Source organism: Rhipicephalus microplus, chromosome 9 (assembly GCF_043290135.1).
Source record: "Rhipicephalus microplus isolate Deutch F79 chromosome 9, USDA_Rmic, whole genome shotgun sequence".
Classification (NCBI taxonomy): domain Eukaryota; kingdom Metazoa; phylum Arthropoda; class Arachnida; order Ixodida; family Ixodidae; genus Rhipicephalus; species Rhipicephalus microplus.
In genome coordinates, this window is record NC_134708.1 from 112726085 (window position 1) to 112747696 (window position 21612).

Consider the following 21612-nt stretch of genomic DNA (forward strand, 5'->3'; position numbering starts at 1 on the left):
TAGTATTGCGTCAGCCACCGTAGCTGCGCCAATTTTCGAGATATTGAGTCCACCTCTCGGCCGGATCACAATCTTGATGTCATCTTGAGGAAGGAAGGGCATCTTTCCCGCTCGTATTACTTTGGACTTCAGCGCAGCGCCTCTCGATTTGCCGCGGCGTGCGCCCGGCTGCGTCGATGGCGCGTTAGAGTCAGCAGCGCGTGTTTTGGCGCCAGCTCTTCTGGCCCCAGCGGACTGCCAACCTTTATCTTGAGTGAACTCTTCTTCTGAAATATCCTCTCCGTGCACTTCATACTCCATCGTGAGCAAATAATTCCGCGCACCGGGCCTCCGAAGGGCCGGCCGCAGGCGAGAACAAGCCCAGCAAAAGCGCGGTCTCCTGAGCCACTCGTTAGGGTTAAAGAGGGCACCGCTCCACAGGAAAAGAAATAGTTCCTAACTTGACAAAAACTCACTCACTGTGGTCAAATATGGTATCGGTAGGATCCTGATGACTTCTCGGAACCGATGCGAGCAACAGTTCATGAACACTTGAAGAAAAAACTCTAGAAACACAGATTTAGTTGCGCGTCCACAGGAGCCGTACGAACGCAGCCTCCCATTCCGCGTCTCCCTGAACCAAGACCTTTAACCGAGGTCTTTTACGTGACCATCATGTTTCCTTCGATGCCTTCGGACGCGTGCTGGCGTTCGACTGCACCTTTTTTCGTTAAGAATAAGATTTGTTGCCGTGTATGCCCCAGTGGCACGCGAGAACTCAAACGCGTTCTTTCAATCTCTTGATGCGTTCCTTTTAAATTCCCGACATGTGGTACTTTTAGGGCATTTCAATTGTGTCTTAGACTCACACGCAGACGTTCGAGGTCCGGGTCGCGGCCGGTCAAACTGGAATGCCAGAGAACTCGGATGTCTAGTGCAGCAATTGGCATTGAGTGACATTCATCAAAGTGTGCATGACAGTAATTATGCCTATACTTGGCGTCGAGCAGCGTCGAGCAGCCGAATTGATCGCGTGTATGCATCCCCCAGTCTCATTACCTACGTTCACGACACCAGGGTAATGTCATTGCCACCGACACCAGTGTACATTAGCGACCATCGGCCGGTTATGTTATCTCTCCGCCTGCCAGCGGGGACGCCAACGGTTCACAGACCATGGCGTCTCGATTGCCACGTCCTCCAGGACTCTCAGGCTACGGAGAAATTATCCCGAGCGTTACGCGCATCACTCATTGGGGCGGATGTAGCTGATTGGGATCGCCTCAAAGAACAGTGGCGGCATCATTGCAGTGCGTCGGGCAGAGGACGGCGGCAATAAAATTGGGACAATCAGTCTCGGAGCCTTTCAAACTCGGACGAAGGGGTACTCCCCAAGGGGCAGTTATCTCCCCCCTTCTATTCAACATAGCCATGCGCAAGCTGTCGGCAAGCCTTTCTAAAGTTCCTAATGTCGGACACGCTTTATATGCTGACGACATTACAATCTGGTGTCCCGGAGGATCGGAGGCGGCGGTTGAACAAGCTCTACAGGAGGCTCTGGACGTTACAGAGTCTTTCCTGGAAGGTACGGGACTGGCGCTTTCGCCGGAAAAGTCGGAACTCCTGCTGTACAGACAGGCTAGACGAGGCGTTAGGGGACTCACCCCTCTCGATCAGGTGCCCATTAGCGTTTGCACCAAGGATGGTCGCACAATTCCTAGAGTCAATTCTATGAAAATTCTGGGGCTTTTATTATACTCTAAGGGATGCAACGCAAAGACTATAGCCCATCTCACCACAAAAACAGACAACATTCTGAGATTAATTATGCGGGTGTCCAACAAGAAGGGCGGCATAGGCGAGGATATCCTCCTTAGGGCCCACCACGCTTTCCTCATGAGCCATATCATATACATAGTGGCGGCTCTCAATTGGACCAAAACGGAAAGGGATAAATTGGACACGCTCATGCGCAAAAGTGTCAAAAAGGTGCTCGGCGTCCCAATCACGACTAGCACAGAAAAACTCATGAAGTTGGGAGTGCACAACACCACTTCGGAATGAATTGAAGCGCAAAGGTCAGCACAAATAATTCGGTTATCGAGTTTCAAAACAGGAAGAAAACTGCTCGATGCGGCAGGCCTCCGTCTTATCTTCAATCAGGGAGAAACTACGCAGCTTGATTATCAAACAAGGAATTCCTTTATTGTTGACCCTCTTCCACGAAACATCCATCCCCAACACAATAAAGGTCGTAGGTTGGCGAGGGCTAGGGCTTTCATAAAGAACCTCTCCGGAACAGAGACATTTGTGGACGCGGCGCGCCACGCCGGCGGCAGCAAGTTTTCCGTGTCAGTCGTCAATGACAGGGGAGAACTTGTCTCGGCAGCTTCAGTGAAGACCTCCTTGGTCGATGTAGCAGAACAGGCTGCTGTAGCGCTGGCATTACTGGACACGAAACGCACCACGGTGTACACCGATTCCCGAGCGGCCATTAGGGCGTTCGCATCGGGATTGATAGCCACAGAGGCAGCCAGAATTCTCCACAGCAAACCCCCCTCAGACGTTATTCATCACATAGTCTGGTTTCCCGCTCACATGGGACCAGACGTACTGCCGGGTCACCTGAACCCAAACGAGATAGCCCACGACTGTGCGCGAGGTTTCACAAGCCGCGACGGGGTGGTCTCTCGGGTGGGTTCGGGAGAGCTCGTCCACAGTGATCCTCTCGTTACTTTTCACGAGATAACATCTCATTACAGAGGAGAGCGACAGACTTTTCCCTTTCCCCATCATAAGCTCCACAGATCACAAGCAAGCACGCTCCGCATGCTCCAGACGGGGTCTTACCCCTCTAGGGGCTTTCTGAGCATGCTTCATCCGGATATTGATCCACTTTGCCCAGATTGTGCTGAATTTTGCTCTTTGAGTCACATGCTCTGGCAGTGCCCTGCGTTACAGGATTTTAAAACAGAAGAAGACTGGACGACGGCAATCACAGACCCCAGACAAGACGACCAGCTTCAGGCTGTCCAGAGGGCCCGTGAACGAGCGGAGAGGCATGGCCTCTCTGTTCCGACATGGGACTAGCCAACGGCTGGGTGGGGACCTACATAGTTGGCCCGCTGCCTTGCCTCTCAGGACCAAATAAAGTTGTTTGTCTTGTCTTGCCTCATTTCCCATTAACAGCCATTTGTATGTACATTGAGCACTATCTGACTGAAAAAGTTTGCTACGTCATACTCACTGGGCGTAACCTCCTTGGTTTTCGAAAGGTTTAGCGAGCGTTCGGCCGCAGTGCCATGAATAAAGTGAACTAGTATATACCATGAACTCGACGTGGTTAAAGGTGGGAAGTGGACCCGGAGCGCAAGCCGTAAGAAAGTGTGCGTGTGCCACCTCTCGTTTAGTCCTTGGAATGTCAGCTGGATGGCGGTGCTTCTATTTGGGGAATATATGATGAAAAGATGCGAGACGGTGGTACTTGGAGTTCTGAATAGATGGACGAACGGACACATTTACAGATGCATGGATGGACGCATGAACGGACGCAGGGGCGGCTGCATGGACGAACGCAGGGACGGACGCACGAACAGACGCACGCACGGACGGGCTGATGCACGCATGGACGGTCACACTGACGGACGCATGGACGGACGGAAGCAAGAACGAATGGACGGACGAATTCTTCGCCCCACTATCCATCATTCACTCCGTGGATATGCTGCCATTTTTTTCTTTTCCTGAACCTCTCTCTCTTTTGAAGGCTTTGGAAGCCAAATATCTTCCCTACCCTCTCCGGCATCCAACCAGGAGTTCACGTGCGTATGACGTCCCGAACAAGCACAAACCCCGTGCACGCGAGTGGCGTTTTTTTCGTTGTTGTTGTTGACCAGCGTTGCTTTGAGGTCCACTGCCTGTTTCTGCGGGATGGTTTGGCAAAGCTGGCTTCAACGCGGTAGAATAGATGACGACCATGAGTGTGCGAACGCGTGGCAGCGTTCCATGGCTGTCGTCTGCTTGATGCGAAGATCGCGGAACCGGAGCATACGAACGCATGCGAGACGCCGGCACATAAGCCCCACATTTCATTGCTAGTCACGAGAAGAAAAATAAAAAAAACGCTCACATTCCCTCATCACGTCTCGTTATTTATCTAGAGATTTAATAATTTACTCTTCCAACAAATTCATAAACTACGTATGTCGTGTTAAATAATCCTCGCCATGTCATATGCCACTGTTGGCAACGTCAGAGTATCGTCATCTACGTAAGGACCAACGTTACTGCATTTTTAAAAAAGAATGCTTAATTGAATGCGAAGCATTTCTCAGCAAACTTCGGTGACTTTGAGCGTATCTATCTATCTATCTATCTATCTATCTATCTATCTATCTATCTATCTATCTATCTATCTATCTATCTATCTGTCTATCTGTCTATCTATCTATCTATCTATCTATCTATCTATCTATCTATCTATCTATCTATCTATCTATCTATCTATCTATTTATCTATCTATCTATTTAGCCACCTACGACTTTTAGCTCTCCTGGCCGTTTCGATAATGGTATCGCAACCAAACTTGGTATGACATAACATGACTGTATGGAGAACCTATTTGACTAGTCATAGCATGAGAATCATGACGTGTATGTCATGAATGTCATGATTTACATTTTATGGTTATGCAGCTCTTGCGGTGGTTTCGTTCACATGGTATGTTGCAAGACTGGTATGCTCTGGCATGATTGCATGGCAAACACAAGCGATAGGCCCTAACATGAAAATTATGACATGCGTTTCATGTATCAACATGACTACATGCCACGCTCATAATGCGCTCGCGGCCGTTTCGCTAGCGTCACATTTACCAAATTTGGTATTACAGTACGCGAATGAATGGCCAAGGTTTGGGACTGGTGCAAACATGATAATCAAGAGATGCGTGTCATGTAACAACATGACCACATGCCACGCTTATGGTGCACTTGCGGCCGTTTCGCAAGCTTCAATTATACCAAATTTGGTATTACGGGACGTGAATGAATGACGAAGGTATGATACTGGTGCAAACATTATAAACATGAGATGCGTGTCATGTAACAACCTGACTACACGCTACGCTCATGATCCCGTCGCGGCCGCTTCGTTTGCTTTACATGTACCAAACTTGGCATTACGTGACGTGAATGGACGACATGGGTAAATGACACATCCAATCATGATAATCACGACATGCGTGTCAAGTAACAACATGACTACATGACACACTGATGCGCTCGCGGCAATACCGCTATCTTCACAAATGCCAAATTTAGTATTACGTGACACCAACGGATGACGAAGGTATGCGACTGCTGCAAACATGATAATCACCAACTGCGTGTCATGTGAGAACATGAATACATGCCACAGTCAAACCACCAATACATTTCGACGTCACGCGGTGCGCGTGCTCGTCGGCGTTCATTTCGTCGCGTCACACCGGCATCGCCACGCCAGGCCCAGGAATTGCCATATACTCGCAGGCGTGCGCCACGCTACGTTACTTTGACGAATGCGCGTTTCAGTGCGTCCGGCGTCCCTCCTTCCCGAAAATAGGGAGATGGAGCGTTGTCTAGGCAACGCATTGGCGCGAAATGTGGCATGTCGCATTTCGCAACGGTTGCTGTCAGGCCGCGCCGACGGACCCTGGTCGCGCCTGGCGTCAAACTAAGGAGTGCTCGCGTTTTGCTAACGCAGCGTCGTCGTGCCCAACGTCCGCACGCGTGAACGCTACATTACATTGAGGACCTCATGATGCGCTCGACACCGTTTTGCTCGCTCCACGATATACGAAATTCGGTGTTACGTGACGTCAGTGGATGACGAAAAATATGACTGGTGCAAACATGTTAATCCTGACAAGCGTTTTCTGAAAACATGAAATCAAACCACGCTCATAGCGTGCTCCCGGACGTTTTGCTAGCTTCAGATATACTAAATTTTGTATCACGTGACGTGAATAGATGACGAAGGTAAACGGCACATCTGAACATGATAATCATGACACGGAAGCCATGTACGACAGCTTTTACCTCCGCCTCCTAACGTTGGGCTGATTTAAAAGTGAGATATCAACATTTCTCATTCGTGCTTCACATATCATCTATTCCTACTGTAAAGCAGGATCTGCCAATTTTTTTTTTCAATGATATTGCTTACAAACTTTGTGCGAAAACACCCGGATCCGTAGGCGATATGGTTAGTGAAGGATCCGTTTTCGACAAAGCATTTTGTTTAGTTAGCGAGTAAAATCTTTAGAGTGAGAATTCGATCACAGATTACAAAATCATAAGCGGACATGTAGAAAAAAAAAACGTAAATAATGCGACATGTACATATATTTCCCCATGATTAGCGTGGCAACCGGTAACTCTCCTATAGAAATTGCTGCCTGAGTGACTGAGCATATTTGGCAGGCGTTTAAATAGGTTAGGGATACTGTTGCAAGCTTTAGCTGCAACGAAAGGTATTCTTCTACAGACGTAGACATTGTGTACCAATGGCAGATTAAGGTTTTGTTGTTGGGCCTGCCGAGTCGCCCCGCCGCGGTGGTCTAGTGGCTAAGGTACTCGGCTGCTGACCCGCAGGGCGCGGGTTCGAATCCCGGCTGCGGCGGCTGCATTTCCGATGGAGGCGGAAATGTTGTAGGCCCGTGTGCTCAGATTTGGGTGCACGTTAAAGAACCCCAGGTGGACGAAATTTCCGGAGCCCTCCACTACGGCGTCTCTCATAATCATATGGTGCTTTTGAGACGTTAAACCCCACATATCAATCAATGGCCTGCCGAGTCGCCTCTGCAATTTATTAAAATTGATGCGTGAAGGCTACGTGTTTATTGAATATTTTCGCACTAATACTGCGCTTTTGAATTGCCTAGCCATATTAAAAAGGCATTATATTGTGATTTCTGCAAGGTTCAGCTGATGGTGAATTCTTGGGTGCTGACGCAATTGTTCGTACAGCTCTTTTGTGTAATATGGTTATCACTGAGAAATATGAGGCATATGTGTAGCTCCGTGATTTAATGCAATAAGTTAGGTGAGAGTGGAACACGTTGAAGTGTAAAAGACGGAATATATGTGCTACAATATTTTATAGCCCTAAGTAATGTGTAAAATCCAAAGTTTAGTTTGTACACAAATTGTCTATATGTGACGTCCAGTGAAATGAATGGTCTAATGCCACACAAAGTTAAGTATATGCGTTCACTTTATCAATGGCAGTTTACCCGATAAATATACCAGGTGTTTGAGGTATCACGTTTCGGTTAGAAGCAAAAACTAAGTACTTTTTTGTATTTATTTATAGGTTGTTTTGTTAAAACAACATGGAAGTATCTCGTTATTGGCTAGTGATTGGGCTTCCTGAAGAGATAGGCGTGTTATGAGTAAAGCAGTGTCATCTACTTACAGAGTTGCGAAGATAATTATCAATGAAGAGGAAGAACAAAATCGATTCATGTACTGAACTTTCCAGCACACCAGTTTCAACGACCTTCCTGTTTGACTTTTTACCAAGTATCTGTACATACTGAGTTTATCCAGACAAATAACTACAAAAGAACTTTGAACATATAGTTCCTAATCCATAGCGTTTAAGTTTGTTTAGCAATATATTGTGGTCTACCGAATGAAAAGCCTCTTTTGTGTCAAGGAAGATGCCGAGCACGATTTGGTTATTGGCTAATGCTCGGTTTACTGCTTCTGCCACAAAGCTTACCGCGGTCACCATACTGTGGTCTTTCCTAAAGTCATCTTGACTAAAAGTTAGTGTATTTTATTTTGTAGAGAAGTCTTTTGGCTATAAGCTTCTCAAAGAGAGTGTTATACATGATAGAATTGTTATAGGGCGGTAATTTGCCATGTTGTCAGAGCATTCACCTTTGGGGATTGGTGTCACCCTTCATATCTTAAGCTGCCTGGGATACACGCCTGTCGTGAAGAACCGTTTGAAAATAACAGCTATAGGTGTGCTTAAGCTTTCGATATTGTCCTTCAGTTATTTAACTGGCACTCCATCATGTTTCATAGCCATGTGTGGTGACATTTGACGTACAACTGCAATAACTTCAGCGTATTTTCGTGAACAGCATAGAATGGCGAGTTGTTTTTTGTTTTTTCTTGTTGCCGACTACCTTCCTATGGTTACGAAATAATCATTGAAATAATCACAGCATATCCACGGAGTCAATGACCATGAGTGAGGCAAAGCGTCCGTCAGCCTGTCCGTGCTTCCATCCGTGCTTCCGCGCGACCCTCCGTGCATCCATCCGTGCGTTCTTCCATGCGTCCGTTCGCCTGTCCATGCGTCCGTCTGTGAATCCGTCTATCCATCTGCCTGTCTCTCTGTATGTAGGTGTGTCCATTCGTTCGTACGTCCGCGCGTCTCTTCACCTGTTCATTCGTCTGATAGTCTGTCTGTCCGTCCGTCCGTGTATTCATCTAGTGAACAATCCAAGTACCGCCATCTTCCATCTCGCATTCCCTGTGACACATACAGGGATGTGACAGGGATGGACAGACCAATGCCTTAAGGAGCTTGGCCAGTAAACGTTCCGCTAGCTCTTGTCCGTTACAACCCATGGCATCTAGATTTGGAAAAACATGCTGTCGAGGCTCCGGATTTGATAGCGCCTTTATTATATGCCAAAATTTCTTTGTGTCACCGTTCGCTTTCGTGATGAGGCTACTGTAATATTGTAAGCACAATATTGACAACGTTTGACTTTCATCTTCTCCATCTGTATATAATCGTCCTCACGAAAAACGTCGTCTTCGTTCGAGGGGTTGATCAGGCGATTCGGCGTAAGAAACGCCGTCGAGACTTCAACGCTGCTACTATCTTACAGAGTGGTAGAGGCTCCCTCGATCCCCAAGTCCTCTCCGACGTCACGTTCCCCTGGAGCTTCATTCGGGTCGCCACTTCCTTCCTCCGTCCGCCGTCATGGCTCAAGAACCGCAGACCGGAACATCCAGCATCCCTGTCCAACAAACCATTCATGCGTGGATCGTCAACGCCCGGCAGTGCGACCCACCCATCTTTTGTGGTCTTCTACGTGACGGCGTCGAGGTATGGCTAAAAGAATACAACAAGACCAGTGTTTATAACCAACGAGATAAGCCTCAAAAACTTCTTCACGTCGCCTTCTATCTGTCCGATGTCGCGAAAACATGATTTTTTAACCACGAGAGTAGCTTCCCGGATTGGCCTACTTTTGCTCCACAAGTCCGTAGGATTTTGGGAAACCGAACATCCATTCCGAATTGTCAAAACGAAAGCTCGATGGGCGTGCCCAACATTCCGGGGAGACGTACACTTCGTACATTGAAGACGTCCTTGCCCTTTGCCACCGCGTGAACTCGGCGATGACAGAAGCTGATCGTGTTCGCCACATCATCAAAGGGATAGGCTATGTCGCGTTTAACGCTGTGGCTGTTAAAAACCCCAACACCGTTGAGGACGTCATCACGACATGTCAGCATCTTGATGAACTCCAAGCCATTCGATTGCACCCAGACTACCCAGACGCCAGTGACAGCCGGCCTTCCTCGGATGTGGATTTGCGCGCGCTGACTCGCACTCTGATTCGCGAGGAACTTTAAGCGCAAGGGTTGTCATGTGCACCCGCCCCTTGGTCTCACTCTCAATCTACTGGTCTGCGCGACATCATCAAAGAGGAGCTCTCATCCATGGCTGGCGCTCTCCCATCGAACACTACGGCGCCACCAACACCACCCATGATGTATGCGCAAGTCGCTACCATGCCACCTGCCTTGGTTCAACACGCGCATCCTGTTCCTGCGCAGTTCAACGTAGCAGCATTTGCACCACACTCACCCGTCCCAGCGCCAGTACCAGCGCCTGTGACAGCTCCAGCACACTACGCCCCCTGGCACTTGCCTCGCCCAATATGTTACTATTGTGGCTTTCGGGGCCATATTTCACGATTTTGCCGCAAGAGCCAACAGGACGAACGCCGTGGCTACGATGTTTACGAAAGGGATTTGGAGCCATCCCCGAACAAGTACCAGCAACGCCCTACGACACGTTCCTTCTCTCCGACTTCTTTACTCGCCGCACCTCGCCCCTGTTATCCCGGACGCCGCCGGTCCCCTTCACCTCTGTGACGCTCAACATCTCCTCTGAGACCGGCTGTACCTACTTCTGACGACCACTCGGAAAACTAGCTGGTGCAGTTTTTGGAGGGAAAGCTGCATCGCACGAACAAACACCAAGACCTCCAGAGGGCCCAGCCAACTTGTTATTAGTGTATGCAGAAGGGGTACCAGTTCAGGCATTGGTGGAGACGGGGGCTGCTATTTCTGTTATCATGCGGATTTGTGTACTCGCCTACGTAAGGTTACCACACCTTATACTGGCACTCTCTTACGTGGCGCAAGTGACTCGCAGATACGGCCATCAGCATAGTGCACCGTTAGAGTTTTCATTGATGGGATCTGGAATCATATTCAGTTTGCCGTGCTGGCTTCTTGTGCTTTTATGCTTATTTTAGGATGAGACTTTCTTTCTGATGCTGCTGCTTCCATCTCTTGTCGACAACGACTCATACATATGCGAGAGACGGATGATATTTCGCCGAAATCCTCACATGACTGGCTACGAACAGCCAATGACTTCCTTGTGCCACCTAACCACGAGCACGTTATCACGATTTTGTCTGACTCCATTGACCACGGTGACATCCTAGTCAGTCCATCAGCCCGTTGTCTATCCAGAGGGATTGCACTTTTATCGAGTCTTGTCCGCTTCTCTAACGGCACCGTATTTCTCGCAGTACTGAATATCACCAATGAGCCGATTGTACTGACCAAGGGCACTGTTGTAGTTTCCAGCGTGGACACACAACCTATGTCTGTAGTGGCTTCGGATACCAGTCTGGTGGAATCACGTTCAATACCAACAGATGCTCCACCTACTACGGCTCTCGTCAATGCTATCAGCACGGATCTCACTACCCCTCAAGCAGACGAACTACTGGCGTTGTTGTCTAAGCATGAGTTTTCTTTCGACGTACATTCCACTGCTCTAAGCCAGACTTCTACGGTGGCTCAACGCATACACACCGACGGAACTTCTTTAGTCCGTCGTCGACCACACCGTGTTTCTTCCAGCGAACACGAGATCATCGACAAGCACGTTGCTGATAGGCTCAAGCAAAACATCATCCGCCCCTCCTCAAGCTCTTGGTCGTCACCTGTCGTTCTCGTACGAAAAAAGACGGTTCGGTGCGATTCGGCGTTGACCACCGCGCATTAAACAAAGTAACCAGAAAAGAAGCATATCCCTTGCCTCGCATCGATGATGCCTTAGATTCCTTACAAGGAGCGGAATATTTTTCGAGCCTTGACCTGCGCTCCGGTTATTGGCAAATTCCAATGCACGAGATTGACAAGGAAAAAACTGTCTTTGTCACACCCGACGGATTTTACGAATTTAGCGTCATGCCTTTCGGCCTCTGCAATGCTCCAGCAACGTTTGAACGACTGATAGACAACGTATTGCGGGGCCTTAAGTGGAAAACATGCTTATGTTACCTTGACGACATCGTCATATAATCTTCAACATTAGAACAGCACTTGCAGCGCCTAGATGAAGTTCTGACTTGTCTCGCAGCTGCTGGCCTTCAGCTCAACACCAAGAAGTGCCACTTTGCTAGCAAACGTATTAAAGTACTTGGACATCTCGTCAGCAAAGATATAATCCGGCCTGATCCCGACCAGATTACCGCCGTTCTTCACTTCCCGGTGCCTCAACGCGTCAAAGAGCTCCGAAGCTTTCTTGGCCTTGCGTCGTACTTCGGGCGCTTTATACGAGACTTCGCCACCATTGTTGCGCCACTTCACCAACTCCTTTCTTCGGGAGCGTCATACATATGGTCAGACGAACGCCAAATGGCTTTTGACACCTTGAAACGTGTTCTCACGTCTGAGCCAGTGCTTTGTCATTTCGATAACGCTACACCCACTCCTCCATATTGATGCCAGCGGACACTGACTCGGCGCTGCCCTTTAGCAACGAACAGAGCGTTATGACGAACGTGTTATCGTACATGCTAGTCGCACCCTCACAGCAGTCGAGAAAAACTACACCATCACCGAGCAGGAGTGTCTCGCCGTTGTCTGGGCCATCCAGAAGTTTCGACCATATCTTCACGGCCGCCACTTTACTGTCATCACTGACCACCACGCTTTGTGCTGGTTGTCGACGTTGAAGAATTTGTCTGGACGTCTCGGTCACTGGATACTTCGTCTCCAAGAATATGAGTTTGACGTTATCTACAAATCCGGCAAGAAACACAACGATGCCGATGCCCTTAGCCGCTTTCCTTTACAATCCTCATCAGGCACTCCTGGCCTGTCGCCAACTGTGAGTGAACCCATCAAAGTGTCTCCGTAAGTTCATTCACTCGCCGCTGTCGATTTTCTTTCTACCTTCAGCAACGAGACGTTTGCATCCCACCAACGCAGCGAAACTTACTGTCGCTCTATAATGCAGTGCCTTCAAGGCTCCTCTCGTCCCCCCAACGCCCGCGCCCATCGACAGCTGCGGAACTTCAAGACTGAAAACTCAATCCTTTACTGCTTTGTCTTTTACCCCGAAGGAAAGCGCTGGGTTCATGTTGCTCCTCGTTCCCGAAGGGCGCAGATTTTGGAGGCGTTTAAAGATGACCCCAAGGCTGGTCATCTCGGTTTTCAAAAAACCTATGAACGCATCCGCAGTCGTTTTGCCTGGCCTTGCCTTTCCAACTGTGTAGCGCGATATGTTGCGTCATGCTCACTATGCCAACGCCGCAAGCGACCCACTTCCTCCCCGCCGGTCTCTTACAAACCCTTCCGTGTCCTGAAGCTCCCTTCAATGTCATTGGCATTGACCTCTACGGACCGCTACCAATATCAGCTAGCGGAAAGCGCTGGATTGTCAAAGCAGTGGACCACTTAACAAGGTACGCCAAAGCAGCTGCACTTTCTTCAGGATCAGCAGAGGACATTGCCACATTTTTTCTGGAGGCAAGCTTTCTAAGACATGGTGCACCACGCATCTTATTGAGCGATCGCGGCAAGGCGTTTCTCTCGAACAAGTCCTCCACGCATGTAATACGATTCATAAGACGACATCCAGCTACCATCCCCAGACTAACGGCTTCACAGAGCACTTACATCGAAATTTGACCGACATGATATCTATGTATATCAACGCCGACCACACCAACTGGGATACCATCCTGCCATTCGTGACTTTTGCGTACAATACTGCTACGCAGCGCACCACGGGCTATTCCCCATTCTTTCTCGTCTATGGCCATCAACCAACATCTCCGCTTGACATCTCCTTTTTTGACGTCCCTGTGAAGTTGTCATCGTCATCGAGGGAGCACCTAATCTCTCGCCTGGCCTATTGTCGCCGACGCGCCCACCTCAATACACAGGCAAGCCAACAAGAGCGGAAGACTCGCTACGGTGGCGTCCACGGCGTAGTTCACTTCAATACTGGAGACGAAGTACTGTTGTGGACCCCAACGCGGGTTCCCGGCCTGTGTGACAACTTTTACTCACGTTTCATCGGCCCCTACGCCATAGTCGAGCAGACGTCTCCTCTTAACTATCGAGTAACCCCTGTTGTTGTGCCTTCCGACGGCCGTTTTCGTGGTACGGAGGTTGTTCACGTGTCGCGCTTAAAACCGTTCGTGAGCTGTACACCACCGTCATAAACAGCGGCCTAATTGGCCGCTTTCGCACGAGGGGGAAATTAGTGTAAGCACAATATTGACAACGTTTGACCTTCATCTTCTTCATCTGTATATAACCATCATCACGAAAAACGTCGTCTTCGTTCGAATGGTTGATCAGGTGATTTGGTCTAATAAACGCCGTCGAGACTCCAACGCTGCTACTGTCTTACAATATTCCTTCTTTCTCTGTCTCATCATTGATAACGACAGATTGCGCGTGTTTCTATACAATTCTTTATATTAACCATTGTTCTTATAATGCTTCATTTTCTTTAGCCCGTGTTTCGGAAATCTAACAATTTTGAGTATTTCTTCGTTCATACAACGCCCCGCCGCGGTGGTCTAGTGGCTAAGGTACTCGGCTGCTGACCCGCAGGTCGCGCGATCGAATCCCGGCTGTGGCAGCTGCATTTACGATGGAGGTGGACATGTCGTAGGCCCGTGTGCTCAGATTTGGGTGCACGTTAAAAAACCCCAGGTGGTCGAAATTTCCGGAGCCCTTCAATACGGCATCTCTCATATTCTTATGGTGGTTTTGGGACGTTAAACCTTACATATCAATCAGTCGTTCATACAAGGGCAAGCTGGCGTAGACAAGAGCAATGGTTTGCGAGATTTGCACAGTTTTTTTTTGTATCGTTACTGCAACAGTGATAACAAATCTGCGTAAGCTGCGTTTGCCTCTGTATCGCGTGAACATAAAAACTGCGTTTGTTTGTTTGCCCGTTTACTTTTTTCGTAATCAATCCTAAATGGTTGTGTGTTAGTATGTTTTGCTTCGTGTAGATAAATGCCAGGCACAAAAATGAAAGTCGGTAAATAGTCTGACACGTTTTCTGCTATCACTCCGGCAGTGATAGTTTCACTATCAATGTCTGACAAAATGTAGTCAAGTGTTGTGGATGACGTTGGTGTAACTCTTGTTGGTGCAACAGTATGAATTCCAAAAGCATGAAAATGTAAGTGTTTATTTTCTACGCTTGTTTTTTGCTTGTATCCATATTAAATTCACCATATAGTACAATTTTTTTTACTTGTAAAGTGCTTTCTAGTGTGTTCTAATTCCTCGAAAGATGACCGAATCTTCGCGTCTGGTAGTCCGTATGAGACGCCAACTATTACGTTATTCTGCATCTCAACAAACAGCACCGCTAGCTTTCCTAATATTGTATCCTTAACCTTCTCTAGATTTGTAAAGTTAATACAGGATGATATATACAGTGCCATGGCACCGCCCCAGGAAATATATTGTCTTGAAAAAGAAACAAGTTGGCACCCAGCGATGTTTATGAATTCACCATCTTTTAGCCATATCTCAGATAGTGCTATGACATCGTACTTTACATTTGACCACTGTAAAAGCTCTCAGATCGTCATATTTCGGTTCAAACTTCTTACATTGCAATGCAAGAGACGGAGAATGGCGGCGCTGTCATCCTTAGTAGGATTGCGCGCAATCGCGCCCATGAGCGCGCAGTTACTCATAGTAAAGGTTATTCGGTCGAACTAGAAGATCATAGAGAGGTCTGCACAAGAAGCTACTTGAATTGCACTAGCATTATCTGCTTTCCTAATCAATATTTCGGACTGCGAAACCTATACAAACTTCCAGCCCTTTTTTTTCTTTCATGCAATTGTCATGCCTAGCAAATCTTTGTTCCAAAAAAGGTGCTCGTTGACGTACACAGAACTGGTGTCGGGAAAGCCGATTTCAATGCATGAGACTTTTTTTTGCTACTGGAAGCAGTTTGTCCCGTGTAACTATAGATAAGAATTCAACGACGACGTTTTTTTTTCCTTTGTGGGCACCTTATGCACTACGTCAATGTCACTTGGCGCGATCTGCGTTCCAACATTGTTATCGATTCTCTGAACTACTTCAACCAGTTTCTCGTCAGGAAATTGGGAAATGCTTTTGATTTACAGATTATGATTACTGCTGTATTGCTTAAGCTCAAAAAGTTCTTTCTGGGCCGAAATAGAACATGCCCGTTCTAGTTCGGCCTTTTCTTTTTTTAACAAGACACGCTTTTTCTTTAACATTGCTAGTTCTTCTTTCGTTGCGCGCATTTCTTCAAACGATTCATTCATGCATTGTATGCTTTCGTTGACGCTATCTATTTCTTTTTCTGATTTGCATTCTTGTCACACACGTATCTAAAAATTTCCTTGATTGTGGTGCGCAACTATTCCCCCATCGTAAAGAGCTAGCGATCTAAACTTAAAACCTATGAGAGTATGAAAGAACGCTACACACTTGCAAGTATTTGCGAAAGTGTTTGAGCTTTTAGTCGACGTGTGGTCGCCTGGACCGCTCACTGTTATAACAGTGATGGTATGGTGTTTGCAGAATGTATAGGTTCCGGCCCTGGCTGGCGCCGGTCATTCCAGGCGATGATGTCGGTTTGATGTGTGCTGATGTAGATGTCTGTTGCCGAGGGTTCCAGTATAAGCGCTGCAGCCTGCGCCAGCTACGATGCGATACTCTGTTCCTCGGCCGGTGTCTTCACGGGGTGCCAATCTGCAAATACTACCGAAAGTGGTTGAGCTTTTCGTCGAGGCGTGGTTGGTTGCCTGGATCGCTCACTAATTAAAGAGCGATGGAATGGTGCTTGTAGAATTCATAGTCTCCAGCCCCGGCTGGTGGCGGTCAGCCAAGGCGATGATGTCGATTTGATGTGTGCTGATGTAAGCGGTGTCTGTTGCCAAAGTTTCCAAGATAAGCGCCACAGCCTGCGCCAGCTTCAGTACGATACTCTGTTGCTCAGCGGATGTCTTTGCGGGATGCCATTCTGCAAGTATTTGTTAAAGTGGTTGAGCTTTTCGTCGAGGCGGGTTGCCTTGATTGCTCGCTGTTCTATCAGCGATGGTATAGTGCTTGCAGAATTTAGAAGCTCCGGCCCCCGCTTGTGGTGGTCAGCCCAGGCGATGATGTCGATTTGTTGTGTGCTGACGTACGTGATATCTGTTGCCGAGGGTTCAAGGATAAGCGCTGCGGCCTGCGCCAGCTATCATGCGATACTCTGCTCCTCAGCCGGTATCTACGCGGGAAGCCAATGTGCAAGTATTTGCGAAAGTGGTTGAGTTTTTGTCGAGGCGTCGTTGCCTGGATCGCACACTTTTCTAACAGCGATGGCATTGTGCTTGTAGAATTTATAGGCTCTGGCTCCGGCTGGCAGTGGTCAGCCCAGGCAATGATGTCGATTTGATGTGTGCTGACGAGGTGATGTCTGTTTCCGAGGTTTCCAGGATAAGTGCTGCAGCCTGCACCAGCTACAATGCGATACTCTGCTCTTTGGCCGGTGTCCTAACGGGGAGCCAATGTGCAAGTATTTGCGAAAGTGGTTAAGCTTTTAGTCTAGGCGTTGTTGCCTAGATCGCTCGCGTGTACGTTGGGTCATTCATACGCACACTTCATGCCCTCATTCTCTGAACACGCGCCCAGAAGAGGAAGGGGAAGCAGCGTTCATCTTAAAACTTGACCCATTTCCGCAGCGCGTAGCCTTGCAAATTTTGGCAGACGTGATCGTGAACACTTCATCTACGCACTGCGCTTGTCAGCTCAAAATTGTCGAACCTAGGGAGTGGCCCTTTAAAGACAATCAACGAAACTTGCCGAACTTGCAGCTTTCGTATAACGTGCCCGATGCTTTTGACAATTGAGCTAGGGTGGTAATCGTTGTCCCCATATTGGGTATTTATGAGCGTGAAAACTTGGGACTGTTAGATGTTTTCGTACTCAAGACGAGGAGTTCAGAACGCGTTTAGCTCTGGCCGAATGACATCTCGTATACAGCACGTGAAGCTTACAACACGCGGAGAGCTGAACAATAAGACTTCGCATACTAAATGAAGTCAACACTTCATGCCGGAAAGGCACCCTTACTACTACTAAAGAAAGACAGTCGGTAAAAGCTTGTTTTAGGGCTGAAGCTCCTCATAGCAGCACCTGTTCGTCCATCGTAGTCGTTGTAGTAGTGTGTAACAAGTATAACATTTTGACATCCAAGGTGGTGCCGGTTAGAGATATCTTCTGTGCATTGTTGAACAATAAAAGATAGTGTTCAATGTACATGCCAATGGATTCTAAGAAGGAATGAGATACAGATGAGTTCGGCTTTAAGATAACGCGCACGCTGCGAATTTTTTATTGTTCAACAGCGCACAAAAGACAAAAAAGGGTGGCTTCGTTATACTCGCTGGGCGTAAATTCCTAGGTTCTACAAAGGTATAGCAAGCGTTGGGCCGCAGTGCCATGAATACAGTGAACTAGTATATGCCATGAACTCAAGGTGGTTAAAGGTGGGAAGTAGACACGAAGCGCAAGCCGTAAGAAAGTGTGCGTGTGCCTCCACTCGTTCAGTCCTTCAAATGCCTGCTGGATGGCGGTGCTTCTATATGAGGAATATATGATGAAAAGATGCGAGATGATTGTGCTTGGAGTGTTGAATAGGTGGACGGACGCACACACAGACAGATGCATGGATGGACGCACGGATGACTGCACGGACGAATGGACGCATGGACGGACGCAGGAGTGGATGTATGGACGAAAGCAGGGACGGACGCACAGATAAACGTGCGGATGCATGAACAGACGCATGGGCGGCCACACAGACGCACGCATGGATGGACGGAAGCAAGAACAAATGGACGGACGGATGCTTCGCCCTACTATCCATCATTCTCTCCGTGGATATGCTGCCATTTTTTTGCTTGACGCAATCTAAGTAAAAATAATGAAAGGAGATAATGAAGACAAGAGAGGTGTAGGGGACGTCATAGATTTGCTACTTCCTGTTCATCATAGCAGGACTTATCGATATATGCACATATCCATCAGATTTCACTATTGTAGTAGAAGCAGAACGTGTTACTTTTCATGAAACTTTCGGTCACTTCCAATATCGCTCTCTGACACCAAATAAGAAATGTTGTTTTAGGAGCGGGCTACTTATGCTCGAGCCCTACCCATCCATCCCGTCATAGTTGCCACGCTCCCTCAGGAGCACTTGAAACCGCCTTCTACGCAGCGCGTTTGAAACGCATCTGTGCGTTTGTGCTGGCGTGGCATCGCCTAAAGACAGGGCGTTCGAAACGCGATTGCACAGCATTGAAGTCGGTGGGAAGTCAAGTTCACGTCAAGCAGCGTTTCTGAATACGTGGGTTAGAATGGAAATCGATTTGCGCGTCTCTTTTTGCATAAGTGGGCACGCTCAGCAAGTGACGCTGCGCTAACAAAACGCGGGCTCCCACTTGAGACGCAACTGACGAGACCAGCGTCCGTTGGCGCACCCATATCTGGCACCGTTTTAAATCGTGGCACACTTGCAACTTCCGCTGGAATCCGCCGTTTTCCAAGTGCGAATGCACTTTCTAAGCGACCCTGAATCCGCCGTCCGTAGTGCGCCCCCTCCTCTCCCCTAGCAACGGCGTGAGGAGCGGAGATGAGCGTATGTAGCAACGGCGCAGCGACATCACACACCACGTGATTGTGCGCACCCCGCCCTCCGCTACATGTCTGCGTGCGCCCGCGCCGGCTCCCGCACCGCTCTCCGCGCCTTGACGTCACGGCGCGCTGTGTAGCTCGCGCCTCCGCGCCGTGGCTGCGCGCGCCGTGCCGCCTCTTTGCGCATCTCCCTGGGAATCACAAGCGCATCTGCGCATCGCATTGCGTATCTTCTTGCGAATCGCAACGTGATCACACGGGGGAGTTTACTTTAACTCACTGGCGAATGCCAATGCATTTTACCTTTACTCACCCTCATAGCATCACCCCGTGCATTCGCACCTAACCACACTCACCCTCGGTAAAATGCTTGTGAGTTGTTTTTTTTTTTGCGCAGTACGTAAGGCCAACACCCTGCAGCGAAAATTCCCTATATTAATAATCATAGAAGAAGAAAAAAATTGGCAGATCTCGCGTACAGTGGGAATCGATAATATGCGAAGCACGAATGACAAATGTTGGCAATAAATACGAAGAATTTATTAGCGAACTTCAGCGATTTTTAGCGTATCTATCTATCTATCTATCTATCTATCTATCTATCTATCTATCTATCTATCTATCTATCTATCTATCTAGCCACCTACGACTTTTAGCTCTCCTGGCGTTTGCGTAATGTTATAGATGCCGAATTAGGTATGACGTAACATGTCTGCATGAAGAGCATATTTATTTAGTATGACATGAAAATCATGATATGTATGTCATGAATGTCATAATTTACATTTCATGGTCCTGCACCTCTTGCAGCGGTTTCGTTCACATGGTATGTCGCAAAACTGGTATGGTATGGCTTTATTGCATGGTGAACACAAGCAACAGACCCTAACATTAAAATCATGACATGCGTGTCATGTAACAACATGACTACATGCCACACTCATGATCGTTTTACGGCAGTTTCGCTATCATCACATATAACATACTTGGTATTACAGTTCGTGAATGGATGACGAAGGCGTGTAACTGGTGCAAACATGATAATCATGATGCGTATCAAGTAACAACATGACTACATGCCACACTCAAGATGCGCTCGCGGCCAATTCGCAGGGTTCACATGTACCAAACTCAGTATTACGTGACGCGAACGGACAACATAGGTATACGACACATCAAAACATGATAATCACGCCGTGCATGTGATGTAAAACATGCTATATGCCACACTGATGATGCGCTCGCGGTCGTTTCGCTTGCTTCAGATATGCCAAATTTGGTATTACATGACGCTAATGGATGACGAAGGTATGTGATTGGTGCAAACACGAAAATCATGAGATGCGTGTCATGTGAGAACATGACAACATGCGACAGTCAAGGCTCCAATTCATTTCGACGTATTGCGGTGCGCGCGCTCAACGGCGTTCATCAAATCGCGTCGCGATGGCGTTGCCATGCCAGACGCCGGTCCTGCTTTATATTCACAGGCGCGCGCCGCGCTGCGTTGCTTTGATGCATGCGCGTTTCAGCGCTTCTGGCGTCCCTTTGTCAGGAAAAGATGGAGACGCAGTATTCTGTGGGTAACGCATCGGCGCGAAATGAAGCACGTCGCAATTCGCGCCGTCTGGTTGGGCTGCCCCGACGCACGCTGGTCGCGCCGGTCGCGCCTGGCATCAGACTATAGAGTGCTCGCGTTCTGCTAAAGTAGCGTCGTTGTGCCGAGCGTGCGCGCGCGTAAAAGCTATGTTGGGGTATATTGGGCACTTAATGATGCGCTCATGGCCGTTTTACTAGCCCCACGTATACCAAATTTGGTGTTACTTGACGTCAGTAGATGACAAAATATATGACTGGTGCAAACCTGATAATCCTGACAGGCGTGTCATGTAAGAACATGAAAACATACCACGCTTTTCGCGTGATCGCAGTCGTTTCGCTCGAGGGTTATCAGAGGGTTATCACATCTTGAGGCATGTATATTGCACCGAACTTGCTGTATATATTACATGTCACATATTAAAATTAATAGTAAATTTAGTGCAAATGTAGGGACGAAGAAAGAACCTCACAAACAGCTGTGTTTTTGAGGTTCTCTCTTTGTTCAAGATTTTCGCACTAAATTCTACTATGATGGTTAACGCACTCGCGCAACAAGCCGCTCTTTCGATATTTAAAAGCCCCAACTTCAAAGTGTCAGTGCCGGAGAGTCTGAGATGAATGTTCACTAACCAAGGAGATCCGCTAGGTGGCGTAGGGCGGTGTGGACGTGCTCACATCGCTCTCCGCTTTATGAAACGCTTTCAGGTGGAAATTTCATTCAAGTCTACTTGAAGAGTGCGTCATCTTTTTCGTGAAGTTGCGAGGATTTGAAGGACACCAAAA